The following is a 19,693-nucleotide window of genomic DNA, read 5'->3' as shown; positions in this document are numbered from 1 at the left end:
CAAGGCCAGTGATTAAAGATCTGCTCCCTGACAGGTTGCCAGACCTTGTTCCCGCGTCTCCCCCAAGAAATAAAAGCAATTTCATTCTAATAACAAAGGCCGAATGATTGCGCACATAACAAGAAGGGGGGGGGGGGCCTGGTGCCGGGTGGATGCGAGGGTTTGAGTGTTGGCCTGTGAAAATCACAAAGGACAACGCTACAGCAAATGAGCAAGCTTCAATAAGCTTCTACAATGTCTAAAGATTGATTTCATCCAGTGTTGCATTATTTTTCACAAAGATCTTGTATTGATGTGAGAGAGTGACCACTGCTCAAAGCCTTTTCCAGATCGTCCCAAACACTCTCACTGGGGTTCAGATCTGTAGTACATTAGTTTCAGCTTCTCCTTAGATGTTTTCTCTATTTTATGCCAATTATGTGACCCTTCTCAAACACACTGATATCTTTTCCATGACCTTGGGATTTGTCTTTCCACATGATTAAGCCTATTTGCTTGGTTTAATTCAGGTGGCAACTTTTTTTTTTGGGACAGTCGGTGTCTATAATAAGAAGGATCAACTTGTTAGAGAAACACATGGGCTTTTTCCATCTCAAAACCAACATGGTGGCGTTTGTTTGAAATGGGAACAATAAGACAGAGCAAGACACAGACTGCTAAATACTAAGTGAAGGGAAGTACTAATTGCTTTTAATTTGGACTGGGTAATGTTTAAAAAGTATGTGTGCCAAAAAGTTACATATATCCAAGGATTTAAAGTGCCACCAAACCTTTTATCAAGACACCGAACCTTCTGGCCATTGGGCAGCATTTGTGGCTATAGTTTGGACACCCCTGATGCAGGAATGGGTACTGAAAAAAATATTGTTTTAGTACCAGAAATCAGGTATTATTTTTCATTTGCTGTAAGGAGAGCACCTGATCAATCCTGCTTTTAAAAAGTATAGTTCGGTTGGTCATCAGTTTCCCCCAGCAAACCCAAACGTACTCCTGACCATAGATCAGTTGTATAAAACACTTTTTTTCATTCAAATGCAAGGACAATAAACAATTCAGCGATAATAAAATGGTACATAATGATAGCTGAAAATTCAAACGTCTTTATTAACCACACAATGTCTTCAGTGAGAGTTCATTAATATTCAGTAAATGTGTTTAATCTTACTGAGCATTAAAAACTGATTTCTTAGCAGTTAAAAATGTATGACAGAAGCATCAGGGAGGTGTCCGCGGTACGGGCTGAGAACACAGTGGCATTAAGCTCATTAGCGGGACTGCAAGGTCGTTAACAATGTGGCTAATTAAGGCCGAGAAAGCGGGAGGAACGGTGTCAAAGTGGCACGCAATGAAAACTTTGGACACAATCAAGGAGGAACAAAAAGGATGATTTGCACCTGGCAGGACAAAAGGTGGTGCGGGGTTACTGATGGTAAAATGGATGGTTTTGTATGGAGGCTTTGAACTTTTACAAAAATACAAAAAAGGATAATAATTAATACAAATGTATCTCAATGTTGAAACGACAATAGGTCATTTTCTTGTAGCCCAAACTTCTTTTACATTTTATACTAACTGCACTTTGATTAGCCACGAAGAAGCATAAGCAAAGACTTAATTCATAATTAACAAACGTTCACGCTTAGTAACTTCTTCTTACATTCTCTAACCTGTTTTTTAATTAGTCACTCAGCCTGAATAATTCTTGATTAACTATTTGTTCAACATTAACATTAAGGCTAATTAAGGTGTAGTTATTATTCTACTTTTTCCATTGTATTCCCTCCAAGTTGTATTTGTATTTCATGTTTGAGTAATCCTGTATTGTCCTGCATTATAGGCTTGAGTGCTTTGTTCGTTTGCATTATATTTGATTAACATTTATCACCAACAATAAGAACAATGCATGGAATTATAGCATGTTATATATATATTTTTTAAAGATGTATGTATAGAGGACATTTCCTATTTAAAGAGATAAAAGAAGGGCTGAAATTTCTGTTTGCGAATAAAATGTTTGGCTTGAAGGATGAAAACGGTTTACAATAAATTCATGTGTTTTAGAAAAGAAAAGAAAAAAGCATGTGGGCTCAAATTGAGAAAAATAATGTCTCAAGTAAGAAAGACATCACTCTGAAACTGATGATGTCGTTCCTGTAGATTCTTAATTCACACGGTTCTCCTGTCAGGTCATTGCATGGTCAAAGAAACCCTCTGATTGGCTGTATTCTGGAGACCCTCCTGCTCTCGGGTAAATGTGGTATCAAAACAACAAGCTGTAACGGGCCATTAAAGCGATAAAATGGTTCTCTCTGTAGTGGATTTGTTGGCAGTCTCAGTTACTGTATGGTCATTTCAGGAATTGTTGTATATAAAATGCATTGCGTCCAGTATAACTAGTGCCTTGGCATGGACAAGGACTTACATGTACATATGTTTTAGACGATGGTGTTAAAGCCAAGAACTACAGTGCAATAGAATAATAATACTTATCAACATGCAATAAAATATGCAACCTTCTATACACATACGTAAATATCACACGGAAATGTATACACCGTACAGACAAAGATATAGCCTTGGAAATAATGCATCTTGCTCATATAAAAGTCCTTATTACCTGGCTGTGTTTAATAGCATCATTAAAACATATATTTCCCAAGCTCACACTACACACTCTCTCTCACACACACACACACACACACACACACAAAAATACTAATATTCTATTAAACTAATGCGTCTCGATAATTATCTAGATGTGCTGTTTTGTCTAATTTATAATGAAAGTTATAATAGCAAGAGCTGAAAATTAAATCATAGTGAATTCATGTAGGACCAAGAGAATTGTACTCAAAAACACATACGAGTTACATTTGTGGCTAAGGCCGTGTAGAGTGAAAGAGATTCTGTACATTCTTTGAATTTCCCTGAGAAACCTTGAAGGAAACATCTCATGCAAACGTTACTTTAATCATGTTTTGTTCGTTTTCCCTCCTGATTTTCACTCAAAGTTGTGTTTAGAGTGATTCATGCATGTTTGAGTAATGCCTGTATTCACCTGCCCCTGATACACAGCCACTACTCTGCACTTAGTTCCACTAGTTTTTCCCCCCTAAACACATTCGGCAGCATTGCATAGCCATTTCCGGCACGTATGGAAACAAAGCAGTCAGCATGGTTCACCTCGTCGTTTACGCTGACATAAAGTGGCAAGCAAAGTTCAGAGCCACAGTTTATCACCAGAAGTCTTCCTTGTTTCTTTTATTAAGTCGTTTTGGCTGAATATTGGGATTTAAAATGATTCCAAAATCGATTCCATTTATTAGTGTAGCGCCCGAAATCATAACAGTCTCCCAGAAATGTTGATTCAACAAACAGAAAGTCAGACAATGAAACAGTAATTGGGAGATTAAATGTGGTTCACAGGAATTAAGCAAATGGACAACTGTCCCAGAACTGATTGACCCCTGCCCTTAGAACCTTCTTCTCAGCCAGGAATAACTACAAAAAACCCAGTGGGGGGAAATGATAAACCTGAAGGAGAGATCCTGCTCCCACGGACGGACAGATGGTCCAGGAGTCGGACTATTTGCAGATAGAGAATGTAGAGCCAGAAACACTGAAGCGAGATGATGAGCATCCAGGTCTACAAGTCAAGGGTCATGAGAGGGGGAGGAGCATCTAAAGTTCAGAAAACACCGGAGCAGCAGCATCGGCATCTGGAACTGCAGCACTCCCCAGATGTGAGCGTGAGAAAGAGAGAACGTGACTACCAATGAACAGACTGCAAGTGAATTGAATATAACTGATAGGAAAGGTCAGAAGCAGAGGATAGTGCTCAAGCTGCCCTACTTCCCCCAGCACAGTTGCTCCTAGGGCAGTGTAGCTCAAACTGTAGGTTTATATTTCTGTTCCTAACTGGCCTGACCATAAGCGCTTTCAAAGAGGAACGTTTTAAGCCTGGTCTTAAATGAAGAGACTGTGTCGGCCTCTTTAACATGGACAGGAGCTGATTCCATAACACAGGAGCTCGGTAGCTAAACGCTCTACCTCCTACTGTGCTTTTAGAGACTCTTGGGACCACCAGAAGGCTCTACCTCCTACTGTGCTTTTAGAGACTCTTGGGACCACCAGAAGGCTCTACTTCCTACTGTGCTTTTAGAAACTCTTGGGACCACCAGAGGCTCTACCTCCTACGGTGCTTTTAGAGACTCTTGGGACCACCAGAAGGCTCTACCTCCTTCTATGCTTTTAGAGACTCTTGGGATCACCAGAAGGCTCTACCTCCTTCTGTGCTTTTAGAGACTCTTGGGATCACCAGAAGGCTCTACCTCCTTCTGTGCTTTTAGAGACTCTTGGGATCACCAGAAGGCTCTACCTCCTACGGTGCTTTTAGAGACTCTTGGGACCACCAGAAGGCTCTACCTCCTACGGTGCTTTTAGAGACTCTTGGGACCACCAGAAGGCTTTACCTCCTACGGTGCTTTTAGAGACTCTTGGGACCACCAGAAGGCTCTACCTCCTACGGTGCTTTTAGAGACTCTTGGGACCACCAGAAGGCTCTACCTCCTACGGTGCTTTTAGAGACTCTTGGGACCACCAGAAGGCTCTACCTCCTACGGTGCTTTTAGAGACTCTTGGGACCACCAGAAGGCTCTACCTCCTACGGTGCTTTTAGAGACTCTTGGGACCACCAGAAGGCCAGTATTTTGAGAGCCAAGTGATCTGTTTGGATGATATGGCAAAAATGATCCACTGGTGTCTTAGATAATAACTGTATAGCAGACAAAGAGCATAATATTTCCTCTTAAAAAAAATAAACAAGATTATTAAACACCATTATACAAATATTTGGTAGACTACTTGATTCATATTAGTTTTACAAATATAAGTGCATTATCTACAGTGGGTTTTGCAGTCACAGGGACAAAGAGCAGTTTGTTTTTAACCCTTCTTTGTGACTGAAAAGGAACAGGCAAAACCCACTCCAGATAACGCACCGTGGCAGAGTGGTTAGCCCTCATGTGTCACAACCTTTAAGAGTTGTGGCTTCAATCTCCAGAACAAAATACATTCAGGCCCATCCACACACAGCCACGGGACAGATTTACAGCGCTCTCAGGACAGTCCTCACAATAACGGCTGACAATGCCGAAATCGTCACATATATCAATAACAAACGCATAAGTAATGTATTTCGAAACAATTATTCTTTAAATCCATGATACCAATACTACTTATTAAACTCTCAACAAAGATTGCTCACAAACACTCATTTCAGAAACAATAAAAGTACTAAGTGTTAACTGAGTGTACAGATACATGTGCAAAAAAAAGAGTTAAAGAAGCACATTAAAAATCTACTTCAGTAAATGCTTTGATGTGCTCCTTTAGAAATACAAAAAAAAAAGTATTTCAGACAGATTTTCAGAACTGTTAAAGCATAAAAATTAATGATTTTGTTCGAGAATTGTGCGTTCGGTCAACAACAGCACTCAATCTTCTTTTTCTAGTGAATTGTAGGTACATGTTTTTGTTTGTTCAAAGCTTGGACTCAAGTTCAAAACCTTTACACAAAATGTCACTGTGAACGTGCTAAATATAACTCCCTCAAGTACTACATACAAAGTACCGATACATGCTCTCAAATGAAAAAATAATGAATGGTTAATCAATGATTGTCATTTTTCAGGTCACAATTTAATCATAGAAACAAAAAAACAATAACCGTGACCATTTCAATCTATGATCCAAAAAATACACCTAAGATTTCACTGTTTGAATAATCATAAAATCGTGATGTTTTTTTGTGTAACGGGTAATCAAAAATGTGATATTGTGACATCCCTTCTTTAATGGTGCCTTTTCTGCAAAATTAACTTTAGTGAGCTTTTAACCATTAGTCTTAATTGTACCTTAAAACAATCCCCAAAGTAGTTTTCTTCTTTCATCTGTGCGTTTAGTAGATTTAATCTTTCGAAACAGGGGGTTTTCAGAGCGCAAACATCTGTAGTGACAGTGAAACAGAGATACTCCACTCGGGAGACTGTACCATTCATTTCACCTCGCTTTGTCTTAAACATGCACATTGTACAACGCTAAATATGACCATAAATGCCTTTCAGGTAGATTATGGAGCGTGAATTATAGCAAAATATACAACCTTAGGCCTTAGTTATTTTATTACTTGGTTTACGGATCCGCCGCACTTAGATTATTGATTTATACAATATAAATAAAAAAAATTATTACATCGAAAAATAGCATTAAATTAAATGTAAAAAGCGGTATTAAGTCAAAAGACAAGAGTGCGCAAAGCAATTTCTCGCCGTAAACCAAGTAATAAAATAACTGCGGCCTAAGTAAGTAAAGTACGGCTATAAGCATATACGTTTTCGCTTTTGTACTTTCTTAGCCTTTCAGCAACCATTATGTGCGCAACCTCTCACCATACGTCTTGGCATTCTTCTAGTGTTTAGTATTCTGCACAGCTCTTCCAATATGATCATGAGGAGTATTTCCCTCCCTTTACCTGCAGTACAGTCACAGTGCTGCTGCAGACAGCCGCGTGGACCCTTTAGTGGCTTTTACCAAACTACACAGGAGCTTTTCAGAGATGTTGACAGTTCACATTTCTACTGCCGGCCTCCTCCCTGGTGAGTCCAAGCCATTCTGAGACACGCGCCAAAACAAGTCAATGATGGCCGATTTGGAGCTTATCTTTGAGGTGCACTTTGAGACACACAACAGTGTTTACTGTGGAGCAGGAGGAGAATCAGCCACAAACGTTTATAGGGCGGACCACAACACGGGCACGGCTGCACGTCCAAAAGTCTCCAAAATTCTCCGGATGTACACAGTCAAACTAAAATGATTATCATTGGATCTATATGATTGAACTCAAGATAACCATATTTTTTTATACATAGTTTTTTTTTTTTTTTTTTAGATATTCATGATATTTTCTTTATTTTGGTTTGAATATACAAAAACAACAACAACAACAATAATAAAACAAGACCAACACCAAAATCAAACGTCTCCTTTTGAAAATAAGTGAAACTTGTAATTAGGGATGTCCTTATCCGGTCACGTGATCAGAAATCGGGCTCGATCATGTGGTTTCAGACTTGATCGAAATCGGATGTTGCCTCCTGATCAGTGATCGGATATAAATATCACTCTTGTTAGTTTGATCAGCGCTATACATTTCAAGCTTATTATTAGACATGAATACTGCAGTAGAAGTCTCTCACCTCCGTATAACGCATGAATGGATCACGACATTTTACTGCCGTAAAGCCCACACTTCACGGCAGTAAACTCTAGTTTTGTTTTACGGCGTGCGCCCTGCATGCCCAAGGAACTTCACGGATCCTACACTGCAGAACACATCAAACAGATTAAGGAAAAAATGCACAATAACTGTGGCATCGACAAGCAACAGATCGATGTAATTTTACACGACAAACGCTGTTATGAAGAAAGCCATGGTTGAGACGGAGGCGCGGAGTGTGGGCTGTCGTGCATTCTTGCAAACTTTGCGTACACGAGGACTTGCTTTCCCAACGCGGCGTGATAGACACCGTGGCGACCACGAGGAAGGTCACTTCAAACACTCGCCCCTGGCTCACTCTCAACTCGAAGACATTCAGACGGATTTCATCAAGAAAAACATACATTTTATTATTCAAGCCAGAAGAGTATTAAGAGTGCAGTTCTGAAAAGCACATTACTGGCCTTACTTTATGACCCTGTTGCACTTTCATTTAATTCGCACTTTGCTTATTTGTTTACATGCCTGCTGGGTATTTTAAGTTGAGCTGCTATTATTATTGAATTCAAATTTTGCACTATTATTTCTTATTCAAGCTACCTCAAAGAAAGGTGCTAAGTGTTAAAAAATAAAATAAAAAGTGGGCACAACCTGTTTATGTTGCAGGTGTGCATTTTTATAAAAATGCGTTATGAAAGTATCGGATCGGGACTCGGTATCGGCAGATACTCAAAATCAGATGACTAGGAATTGGATCGGGGCCAAAAAAAACTACTTCTAATAGTTTAGTCAACTGGATATCTACTTATTAAGCACAGGAGGCTACTTTGCTCATTTTGACAGGAAGAATTGTATTGTACATCTAAACTTAGAACATGCACAACTATATGATAATATATAGTAGATAATATGCAACTTCATAATTAGGACTATTTATGCATTATCATGTTTCCTCTGTGTCTTGGTTCTGGAAACGAAACTCCACGTAAATTTCCACTAACAGGTCTGTAATTCCGCTTAAGTTACTCTTTCATTTGTTGGCATTCATAATACAACTACTTTCCTAAAATAAAATAAAAGTAGAAGATGAAGGCTTCCAACTGCATGGTCTTGTGGTGCATTTGTAATTTGTCCCTTAATTGTCCCCATTATAATATACTGCAACACAAAGTATTCCAAGCGTTCAGAATACAGTACTCTGAATAGTAGGAATGTAGCAATAACCCTATGGTATTATATGTGGTATAATATCATCAAGTCACACATATCATGGTCTGTCTCAGTTTATAGAATTGCATGCTCTTTTTCTAAAATGTATTGTTTTGTTACTGCAATAGCTAAATATTATTCTTTAAATCTACGATATCAATAAGACTTATTAAACTCTCAACAAAGATTGCTCACAAACACTAATTTCAGAAACGACAAAAGTACTAAATGTTAACTTGTTACTTTAGTAAATGTACAGATACATGTGCAAATACAATATTCTCCAGTAAATGCTTTGATGTGCTCCTTTAGAAATATGAAAAAAAGTGTTTCAGACAGATTTTCAGAACTGTTAAAGCATAAAAAGTGATGATTTTGTTCGGTCAACAGCAGCACTCAATCTTCTTTTTTCTAGTGAATTGTAGGTACATGTTTTTGTTTGTTCAAAGCTTGGACTTGAATTCAAAACCTTTACACAAAATGTCACCGTGAACGTGCTAAATATAACTCCCTCAAGTCAAGACTATTAGGTCAACCAATGATTGAGATTATTTAGGTCACAATTTAATCATAAAAACAAAACAATAATAATTGCGACCATTTTAGAAGTTTTTTTAGTTCAATCGATAATCCAAAAAAATTACCTAAATGTTACGAACTATTTTGTCTTTTAGAAAGTAGCATGTCAGACAGAATGAAAGATGATTACACTTTCTAAAATGTATTGTTTTGTTGCCGCAATAGCTAAAAAAAAAAAAAAAGAAAAGCAACAACAGAGAAATGCAGTACACAGACCATAATCCTTTACTCCAGTGCAATCAACATGAAGTTATATTTTAAGTCTTTTGATGGATTTGACAGGAATGATTCTCACCAAAGGCTTGTCAAGGCATTGTAAAAGAAAACAATATCTACTATTCATTCAACCTTCTCCAAATGTCGCTCTTAACATTGTACCATGTAATTTGGATATCTTTGCAGTTGTAGAATAAAATAAAGTAACCTGAGAATTTAAAGAAGAGGCTGGAGTTCCAATGCAGGAGAAGTTTATTTCCATCAGAGACATGAACCCTAAGACATTGCGATTGTGTGCCTCCCAGTCGTGTCCAGTCCAGTCTGGCTAAACTCCCGCTATTTTCTGCCACAATTACAACTATGCTGGTTAGTTTAATTTAATTTAATTTAGGTATGTATTTATTTAAAGGGACAATGTACATAGAATTTAGGCTGATAAAAAACAAAGACACACCATACCAAGAAATACTATGGTAAATATACTAACACTATACCAAAACCAGTTTTGTATTAAAAAGCATCCATCCATCCATTTTCGACCGCTTTATCTAGGGCCAGGTCGCGGCAGCAGCAGTCTAAGCAGGGACTCCCAGACTTCCTCCTCCCCAGACACTTCTTCCAACTCCTCCGGGGGGATCCCGAGGCGTTCCCAGGCCAGCCGAGAGACATAGTCTCTCCAGTGTGTCCTGGGTCTTCCCCGGGGCCTCTTCCCGGTGGGACATGCCTGAAACACCTCCCGAGGGAGGCGCCCAGGAGGCATCCGGAACAGATGCCCGAGCCACCTCAGCTGGCTCCTCTCGACGTGGAGGAGCAGCGGCTCTACTCCAAGCTCCCCCCGTGTGGCCGAGCTCCTCACCCTATCTCTAAGGGAGCGCCCAGCCACACAGCGGAGGAAACTCAATCCGACTGCTTGTATCCACGATCTTGTTCTTTCGGTCATTACCCAAAGCTCATGACCATAGGTGAGGGTTGGAACGTAGATTGACCGGTAAATTGAGAGCTTTGCCTTTCGACTCAGCTCCTTCTTCACCACAACAGTCCGATGCAGCGACTGCATCACTGCAGCCGCTGCACCGATCCGCCTGTCGATCTCACGCTCCATCCTTCCCTCACTAGTGAACAAGACCCCGAGACACTTGAACTACTCCACTTGGGGCAAGGACTCCCCACCCACCTGGAGAGGGCAAGACACTTTTTTCCAGTTGAGAACCATGGCCTCTGATTTGGAGGTGCTGATTCTCATCCCAGCCGCTTCACACTCGGCTGCAAACCGTCCCAGTGCATGTTGCAGGTCCGGGTTTGATGGAGCCATCAGGACAACATCGTCTGCAAACAGCAGAGATGAGATCCTGTGGTCCCCAAACCGGACACCCTCCGACCCCTGACCTGACCAGAACCGGTGACAAAGGGCAGCCCTGGCGGAATCCAACATGCACTGGGAACAGGTCTGACTTACTGTCAGTGCGAACACAGCTCCTGCTCCGGTCATACAGACCGGACAGCCCTGAGCAAAGGGCCCCAGACCTCGTACTCCTGGACCACCTCACAAAGGACACCCCGAGGGACACGAGCCTTCTCCAGATCCACAAAGCACATGTGGACTGGTTGGGCAAACTCCCATGAACCCTCGAGCACCCAATGGAGAGTATAGAGCTGGTCCAGTGTTCCACGACCAGGAACGGTCGGATTCTCCTCTCCAGTCCCTGGAATAGACGTTACCGGGGAGGCTGAGGAGTGTGATCCCTGTGTAGTTGGAACACACCCTCCGGTCCCCCTTCTTGAACAGAGGGACCACCCCGGTCTTCCAGTTCAGAGGTTCGGTCCCCGACCACCACATGTTGCAGAGACGTCTCAGCCAAGACAGTTCTACAACATCTAGAGACTTTAGGTACTCAGGGCGGATCTCATCCGGCCACTGAGGAGTTACAAAATATATATACACGCATGTCCCCAGAGTTAGCTTATGTGTCCGGAGATGGTCATCGAGGCCCCTGCCGTCGACTGCCGCCCAGATCTCTCTGCACTGGCCCCTTATGGATCCTCCTGCGGGTGGTGGGCCCACGGGAGGGCGGCCCCACGTGGCTCTTTCGGGGCGGTGCCCGGCCGGGCCACTTGGGGAAAGACCCGGCCACCAGGCGCGCGCTGTGGAGCACCCACCCCAGGCCTGGCTCCAGGATGGTGCCCCGGTGACGCCAATCCGGGCGACGTAACTGGCCTTGTTTTTGTAACTGGCCTTGTTTTTGTTGTCATCATAAGGGCCTTCTGAAAAAACATAATTACCTTATTATCATTATTCCTCCACCCCAGCTTGAAGTGAGCTGCAGAAAACCTAAAAAAACAACAAATGGCTGATTTCCATGCACAGTCCCTGAACGTGTCTCTGCTTATAATACAAACTAACTGCCTCTGTCAGCTACAAACATCAAATCTGACTTTTAATTTGAAACAAAGAAAATCAAAACAGTGTTGATTAAACACATTGCTTTTAAATAATAGAGTCGTAAAAAGTAAATTGCAGGGACTTCACAGCCGCGTCCCATTTCACCACTACAATTAGCACTATGTCAACACCTGTAATCATTTCAAAGGCCCAGAGGAAGCCAGCGGATTTTTCACTCACTATTTTAAACTAAAATTACACGTTTCCTTTAGTCACTATCAAATCAAATGACTTGTCACCTCTAAATGATTTTAAAGACATACTGTTTCTGTGAAATCTCAGGAGCACTAGTAAAGGTATTTAGTAGACATTTCAAAAGTTTGCAAACAAAGACATTCTCAATTCTGAAACTGAGGCAACGTCAAGTGGAACATAATGTGATTTCAATGGAGAAATTAGCATTAAACATATATATATGGCGGTTTTGGCAAATGAAAATCTCTCAGATACACGTGAATGATTCCAGATCCTGGTTTAAAGACATGTATCTTACTGCATTTATTAAATAATAGGAGATTATGACAAACACTTTACATTTTGGAGGAAAACTCATGAATTGAAGACATTTTGAGCATAGAATATATGTTTATGCATTTTATCTACCAATGCAATACATACTTTATCACAATTGAGGCTTTTGTGATGCTCTTTTACATTCTTTGTAATAGAAAAGCAAACTCACATTTCTACCATGGAAACTCAAAATGTTGCTTATTTTTCAGACCATTAGCATTTAGATCTGATCTCAGTTATTGTTTTGACAATGTGTTATGTTTGACATCATTTTGCCTCCAGCCATTTCATAGTTTTGAACATTCCGATGACAGTTTATTAAATAGTAAATATATTTCTAGTCTACGCATAAATGGGCAGTCAGTGGGTTGAGTGCATTGGCTGGTTTAATGTAATCATTTATTTCAAGATATAATTGAAGTAAAATTAATAAAAACAAGTTTCAATAGTTTGTGTTTCTGTTTTGGTAAATCATAAAATACAATATGTTATTGTTAGACAAATCTGTATACTGGGAGTGTTTTGTACAAGTGTTGTATTTTAATTTTCAAAGTACCATAAAATATTACTGTTTTATGAAAGATTTGTATTTATTTTTTTCTCATGATGTAGTTCTCTTTGAAATTAAATAGTAGCTTTATAAATTACCAAAATGCATTCACCCCTTGGTTGTATGTGACACAAACTGGCATCTAACTGCTAGTTTGAAAAAAACAACAGCAATATTTTAATTATAGGATTTTTGTCTTATCAATGTTGGTCATCATTGAGAATATTGACTTTGGGGCACTTTCTGTTTTTATGTTAAGTAAATTTGAAAAGAAAAATACAACATTCATACAAAATGTGTGTTCTTAAACCTCCATAACATTGTCGAAGATTCGTTTTTTAAGATCATTTTGTAATCATTTCTCCCCTGAAGCTGTCCTCTTTTCATTGACACGTTGATTTCATACTTCACCATAAATAATTAACCCTTACCACATACCATATGCTGCAAATTTAATTGATATGCAGTGGTGCAATAAAAATGTATCTATTTTTTTACTGTGACTATAAACAGTGTGAGTGGCCTATCAAAGTAATAAGATGTTATATTAAAGAGGATATTTATTGTTGATAAAAACATTTTTGAAATATTATGGTAATGGCACAGATAATGGAGATTGGGCGATAACTGCTCAGGTTAGTTTTGTCTCGTCCCTTAAATATTGGAGTGACTCCAGACACTTTGGTTATCTAGAGACATAGTGTACAAGTCATAAAGTGGCTGTATTAATATGCTGATCCAAGCTTAAAGGTGGTATGGACAATTTTTTTCAGCAAATGTTTTCATATTTCCTCGTGGCGTGGATAAAATCATTTGTCCTGCCACGTATCATTCATAAAACGCACCTACCGCTCACCTGTACCCACGATTCCGCGTGCCTAGGCGCATGGATCTATCATAATATAGTTCCCTCAGTGTACGGGGCAAAATGAAGACAGAGAAAGACAGTTCGAGCTGACGCAGAAGTGGACAGAAATCTACGGGAGACGAGAGATGCGATGCGCTCCGTTGCGCTAATAATATAAACGCACGTGTGTGTTGTATCGTTCCGCACGGGGGAGTGCGCATGAGCACTTCCGCCTGCGTTCTCAAATCGCCGAAAAATCGTCCATACCGCCTTTAAGGCAAATGGTAAATGGTCACATTTATATAGCGCTTTTCTACCGTCAAGGTACTCAAAGCGCTTTACATCAAGGAACCAGTCACCCATTCACACACACATTCACACCCCAGATATACGCAGACACTGGGGGGCAAGTTGGGTTAAGTGTCTTGCCCAAGGACACAACGGCAGTATTCACATGAGGCAGCTGCGATCGCACCGCCAACCTGCGGGCCAGTGGATCTGACCGCTCTGACTGAGCGGGGAGTCGAACCGCCGACCTTTGGATCAGAAGACGAGCACTCTACCACTGAGCATTGGAGTACTAACCCATCAGGACTAGCACAAGCTTTTTTTTGTTCAGAAAGTGCTTGGAGCACTTCAAATGGTTGAATTCTAGCAACAACATCAAAACAAACCACCATAATTTTCATCTTGATTTTGAGCGAGTTTTGGGTGAAATACGACCAGTGTATTTAAAACGGAAACATTCTTGAAAATATTTATTTTCACTCTTAACAACTCCGACAAAATGAGGCACTCACTACAACACTTATAAAACATTTTTGATGAAAAAAAAAAAAAATCTTCCTATGGTTTCTATGCATACATTTTCCAAAGATCACTATATAATATAGGTCACTATTTTCAGATTGGAGGTCAATGGTAATTTACGAAATCTCGCTGAATGAATAAGAAATTTCTCACATTGTCAAACAGAAAAAAACCCTCCCATTTGTCTAAAACCTACATCTTTGTGAATGTTCATGCCTTTTCAAGTCATCGTGATGAATGTACCTTCAGATACACACATTTCCCTTACCAAGGCACAGGTGTTAATGGCTAACTTTTTATTATGGAAGTAATTTGATGTTTGATGAATCATTCTTGAAAGAATAGGCACAGATAGAGTTTGATTTTGTTTCCATGGCCTGTGCTGAGCCTTGAAAGCTACAACTGAATTTAATTAAACAGAACAATGGAACAAAAAGATCATTGTGTTACCTTTTGGACATTTATAAATTGCCTCACTGTTAGTTCTCTTTAAAATGACATATTGGCTATATAAATGACCACAATGCATTAACCCTTTGTATGCCAATTTATGTCCCATACAACCAACTGCTTAATAGGACAAAATAGTCTGTCTATCAACACTGATCACACTGATGATAGTTAGAATTTAGAATATTTACTTTGGGAGTTTGTTTTAGCCATACTTTTTATAAAAACAATCGAGTCATTTGATTACATTGCTTATTATTGTATTGCCTCTTTGATTTTTTAAAGTTACATATTTAATTAAACCCGTGTGAATCTGTGGCATATTTTAAACTTACACTTGTGACAGGAAAGTGGGCTTCTGTTGAGGACCTCGATTATGAAAGTCTGCGATGACGGAGCAGAGACAGAGGCCAAAGTGAACAGCACACGGGGTTAATGCTGCAAAATGCATAGTTACAGCAACAACAACATTTTACCAACAAAAGCTTAGAAAAAAGGTAGAAAAGCGTTATATAAATAAGACCTATATATATTAACAGAACAATTAAATCAGTGTTGTTTGTTTCAGAATTAGGCTCAGAATCAGAAAGGGGTTTATTGCTATTGTCAGTGAACAGAATTCACAAACTAGGAACTTGCTCTGGCATTAAGGTGCAACATACAATAATGAATTATAATAGTCGCAAAATGTAGCTTTTCAAGCTATACATTTCTGTGGAAGACAAACATGGATCCCTTTTAATGGCTTTAGCACTCAATCACTTAAGAACGATCTTTTAGTGACATGTTTTTGCTTTTGTAGCTAAGGTTCTGTTCACGTTTCTAATGACTAGACATTAGTTCGAAATACAGGCAGGATTTGAATACAATTGAGCACTAATTGTGTAATGAATTGATGCATTTACTCCATTCACCATGTTCTACAGGTATGCTAGTTTAGCTCAGTTTATTTGATCCCATTCATGAATCAACATGCAGGAAATACAGCTGTAAACACACCAGATTGTAGCCAGGGGCTCATTTCCATCCATTGTCCCGCCATCACTCTCATTCATACACAAGCAAACTATTGTATATGTTTTTAGTGGTAGGGGAAACCGGTGGCCCCGGAGGACACAGAAAGAACATGCAAACGCCACACAGAAAGGCACCACCTGGGAATTGATCCCCTCTTTACTGTGAAGCGAGAGCAATAACCCATGTGCTTCCGTGTCACAGTAGGAAAGGTGTCTGCCCTTCAGGTGGGAGGCTCGGGTTTGAAACTCAGCCTCGGGTCATTTTTTTGCCCTTTTGTGAAATGTTATCCACTAAATATTGATGAACATCCCAAGTCTGCTTGCCCACCCATAAAAGGCACTGCACGCTACTGCTATGGATTGATTTGAAAAGACTAAACTTATTGATTAATGTAGACTAGGGATCTTGACATCGCTAGCCTACAGCCTCCCTCAATTAAAACAAATTAAATTCTTATTAAAGATTATTATAGTAAAATCTTTTTTTTAAGATGTGGAGCATACAGGACTGATATGAAGTTGACTTGGAGATGGATGGAGTCTTTATCATTCATTGCATTCTCATTCATTATCTACTTACAGTCCTATGTAGTATCCAGCGCACTACAGCGTTTATACAGATGGGATTTGTCCCCATATTTTCATGTTCCCTCTTGCCATCATTTTATAATAAGTAACTTCTTTGGTTTATATGTTTAGACAGTTTTAAATTACTGCAAATGCAACATTCAAATTGCTTCATAATGCACTTTGAAACGACCAGGTTGAACAAAGTGCTACAATATTAAAGGACACATTGTAGGCACCGGCTTGTGCTGATCTTTGCTTCTCGTTCCATTCCTGAGCCTTTTCTAAATGTAAAGATCATATATTGGAGAGCGAGTTATAGATTGATGATCACTGGCAGAGCAGGGGAGAGTGTTTATATATTTATATGTGTTTTATCTCAAGGCTAAAGACTAACATAAATTAACTTAAATATTAAGTAGACAACCTGATGAAAAGGACATTGAATACATCAATCAAAGTCAATTGTTTTTGTTATTTAAACATTATCAATAAAAAAAATAGGATAGCATTAGCTCAGAAACAGAAACATCACCTTTATACACATAGACAAAGAAAGAATGAAAATTAAGTGACTTTTAAATGGCACATTTAAGAACTAGCCAGGCGATATTGTGCTGATGTATTTGTTATTGGCCTTTAAACATGCTCTGGTGTAACTTTACTTTGGCGTCTCATGTTTTTTAACTCAAAATAATATACTATATTAAAGCGAACACTACTTTATAACTGTGAGGCATTCCCTCATCAGGATTTGTGTTAGCACACCATCTACTGGCAGCAGAGGGAATTACCAAGGGCAGATAAACAAAAGCTAGCTTGGCCTGACATGCTAACGCAAGCATGCAGTTGTAATGAAGGTGATTTGAGAATAATTGGTGGTCGAGTGGGTTCGGCAGCAGCACATATGCCAGGCTCCATGTGCAGTGAGTTCAAATCCCGGCTCTGATAATTTACTGCATGTCCTCCCTTCTCTCTCATCCCCATCTCATGCTCAGCTAATAAAGAATACGGGCCAAAAGAATAAATGCCTTGATAACATCCGTGTAATCTCATTTGCACACTGTTGCTAAAATAGTTTCACCAAACATGGCACTGTAATACTCTTTATAGATTATATATTGTATTGTGAAAAATCAACCCCAGTGACAACACAATGAATAAAAGACATAGATTTTTATATTTTAAGTTAATTTGCAAAAACAGATATTGCAATTGTCACAAAGTTATTTTTATTTTTTTTGCTCAAGAAAGAATGGAATAATATTTGAATTGCAGTCAAATTGAGTTTTTGAGAACATGGCAAGACAAACACAAACACTTTTAAGCCCTTATTTCTTAGTTTTTTGCAACTCTTCAAGACAAGAACAATGCTCATAAAGTCGGCTGCACACTTTGCCGCAGATGGCGTCTTTGGCCTTGCGTCGCCCTCTATACATATCAGTTCATTATGCTGTACTTTCCTGTGTACATGCATATGGTTCACGTCACATGCCGGGCCGAGTGGAGGTGGCAGCGCTGCCTGGAGAGCGCCGTTTCTGCTTCAGTGGGGTCACAGCGGCGGGACTTTGCCTCTCCTCGGCCCCCAGACTGTAAAAAGAGCAGCAGCAGCAGGTGAGTCGGTAGGTGGAGCGTGGGACAGCCGTCTGACCTAAATGTGAAACATGTATTCATAAATCAGGTGCAAAGAAAGTTATTCCAGGCTCTTGTGGTTTTGATTCTTGCGAGAGTGAAGGTAACACAAATCATCTTTTATGGAAGTTATATATTTCTTTCTTTCTTTTCTACTTATATAGCGTAACACATTTTAAAGTTGCCATACCTTGAGCTAGGTATTCCAGACCAGAGATGTAAGGTTGCCGCCAGGTTTTATATTTTGCATGCACTGGTTTTCTTTAGAGCGGATCAGGAATGTCTGAAAATGTCTAAAGTCGGTTGTCAACTGCACGATTTTGTCCATCAGCGAAGAAAAATTTTGAATTGTAGAGAAAATCTTGAGTTGAGGCTCTCAATTGTGGGTTGTAGGTCTCACAATCAGCCATTTAACTTGGAACCGTTTTACAGCCAAAGACAAGCAGCAATCTATATCAGACCTGTTTAATATTTTGGAATCTTGAGAGCAGAGTGAGCCCTCTTCTTGCTGCTTTCTGTCAAAAATTGAAACACAAGCTTTCCTCAAAGTGCAGCAGAGGAACCGGACCCTATATCTTTATGTGACAAAAACACTGCATACATCACATAAAAACACATTAACGTGGTATTTAAGATATTAAAAAACAGGTAAAAGTATTTCAGTCATTGGCGCGGCTAAACAAAATAGTCTTTAACTTAGATTTAAACACAGCCGGGGTGGGGGCCTGTCTCACAACCTCGTGAAAGCTGTTCCAGACCTTTACCCCATAGAACTGGAAGGCAGATTCCCCGTGTCTTGGCTCTGGGCACCAGCAGGAGGCCGGTCCCTGAGGTCCTCAGAGTCAGAGATGGTTTATATGTTCAAGATGTACTTTGGTCCTAGGCCATGGAGAGACTGGTACACAAGTAGAGCTGTTTTATAGTGTATTCTCTGGGGCACAGGGAGCCAGAGAGTGCATTTCCAGTACATATCGTGTCTAACTTTATCCAAGGCAAATGCATTACACGAAGAGACGTTGAAACAGTGTAGAAGCGCAGAAAAGTGAAATAAATGCTGAAAAAGCTAACGATAAGTCAGAAATAATTTCTTGTTTACGCTAGCTTAAGCCATGTCCCACAGCGACACAAACTTGGAATTGCTAAAAATGTGTTTGTGAATTGATGTTGAATAGATGTTGTGCGTGCAAAATTTAACTGTTTAAAAAATCTCTCTTTTTGCATATTTCCAAAAACCACAAATGCGATTCAATCCGTTTTTGATACATCACCCACATACTTAGAAGCCTCGAAAGCACCACACAGGGCCGGCCTCTTCGGTAGATCAATAACAGACGAGATGGACCCACAGGGAGAATGGTTTAGAGAGGAGGCTCTGGTGAAGGAACCAGGTAATGTCGGGGGACAGCTGGACAATTGGCTAGTTGGCCCCAATTTAGACTGATTGGAGCTGTCTGCGGGTAATAAAAGAGAGTAGATCAGCTGAGTGCGCACTTCAAGCAGGCGAAGCACTGTCCGTGGACTCTGTGAAGGACAACAGATCTTAGAGCAATGCATATGGGCTGTCATAGTCCGGACGTATTCTGCACAA

At 39.9% G+C, this 19,693-nt stretch overlaps 1 long non-coding RNA gene across 1 annotated transcript in view; it reads right to left on the bottom strand.

Moving 5' to 3' along the window:
* The window catches only part of LOC140361185 (uncharacterized), a 143,362-nt gene that overhangs the window by 57,246 nt on the left and 66,423 nt on the right, over window positions 1-19,693 (bottom strand). The gene's annotated exons all lie outside the window — the stretch shown is intronic.

This window comes from Eucyclogobius newberryi, unplaced genomic scaffold (assembly GCF_026437365.1).
Source record: "Eucyclogobius newberryi isolate DKJ021-1_F unplaced genomic scaffold, fEucNew1.0.hap1 SCAF_15, whole genome shotgun sequence".
Lineage (NCBI taxonomy): Eukaryota > Metazoa > Chordata > Actinopteri > Gobiiformes > Gobiidae > Eucyclogobius > Eucyclogobius newberryi.
This window is presented reverse-complemented; position numbering and strand designations above follow the sequence as displayed.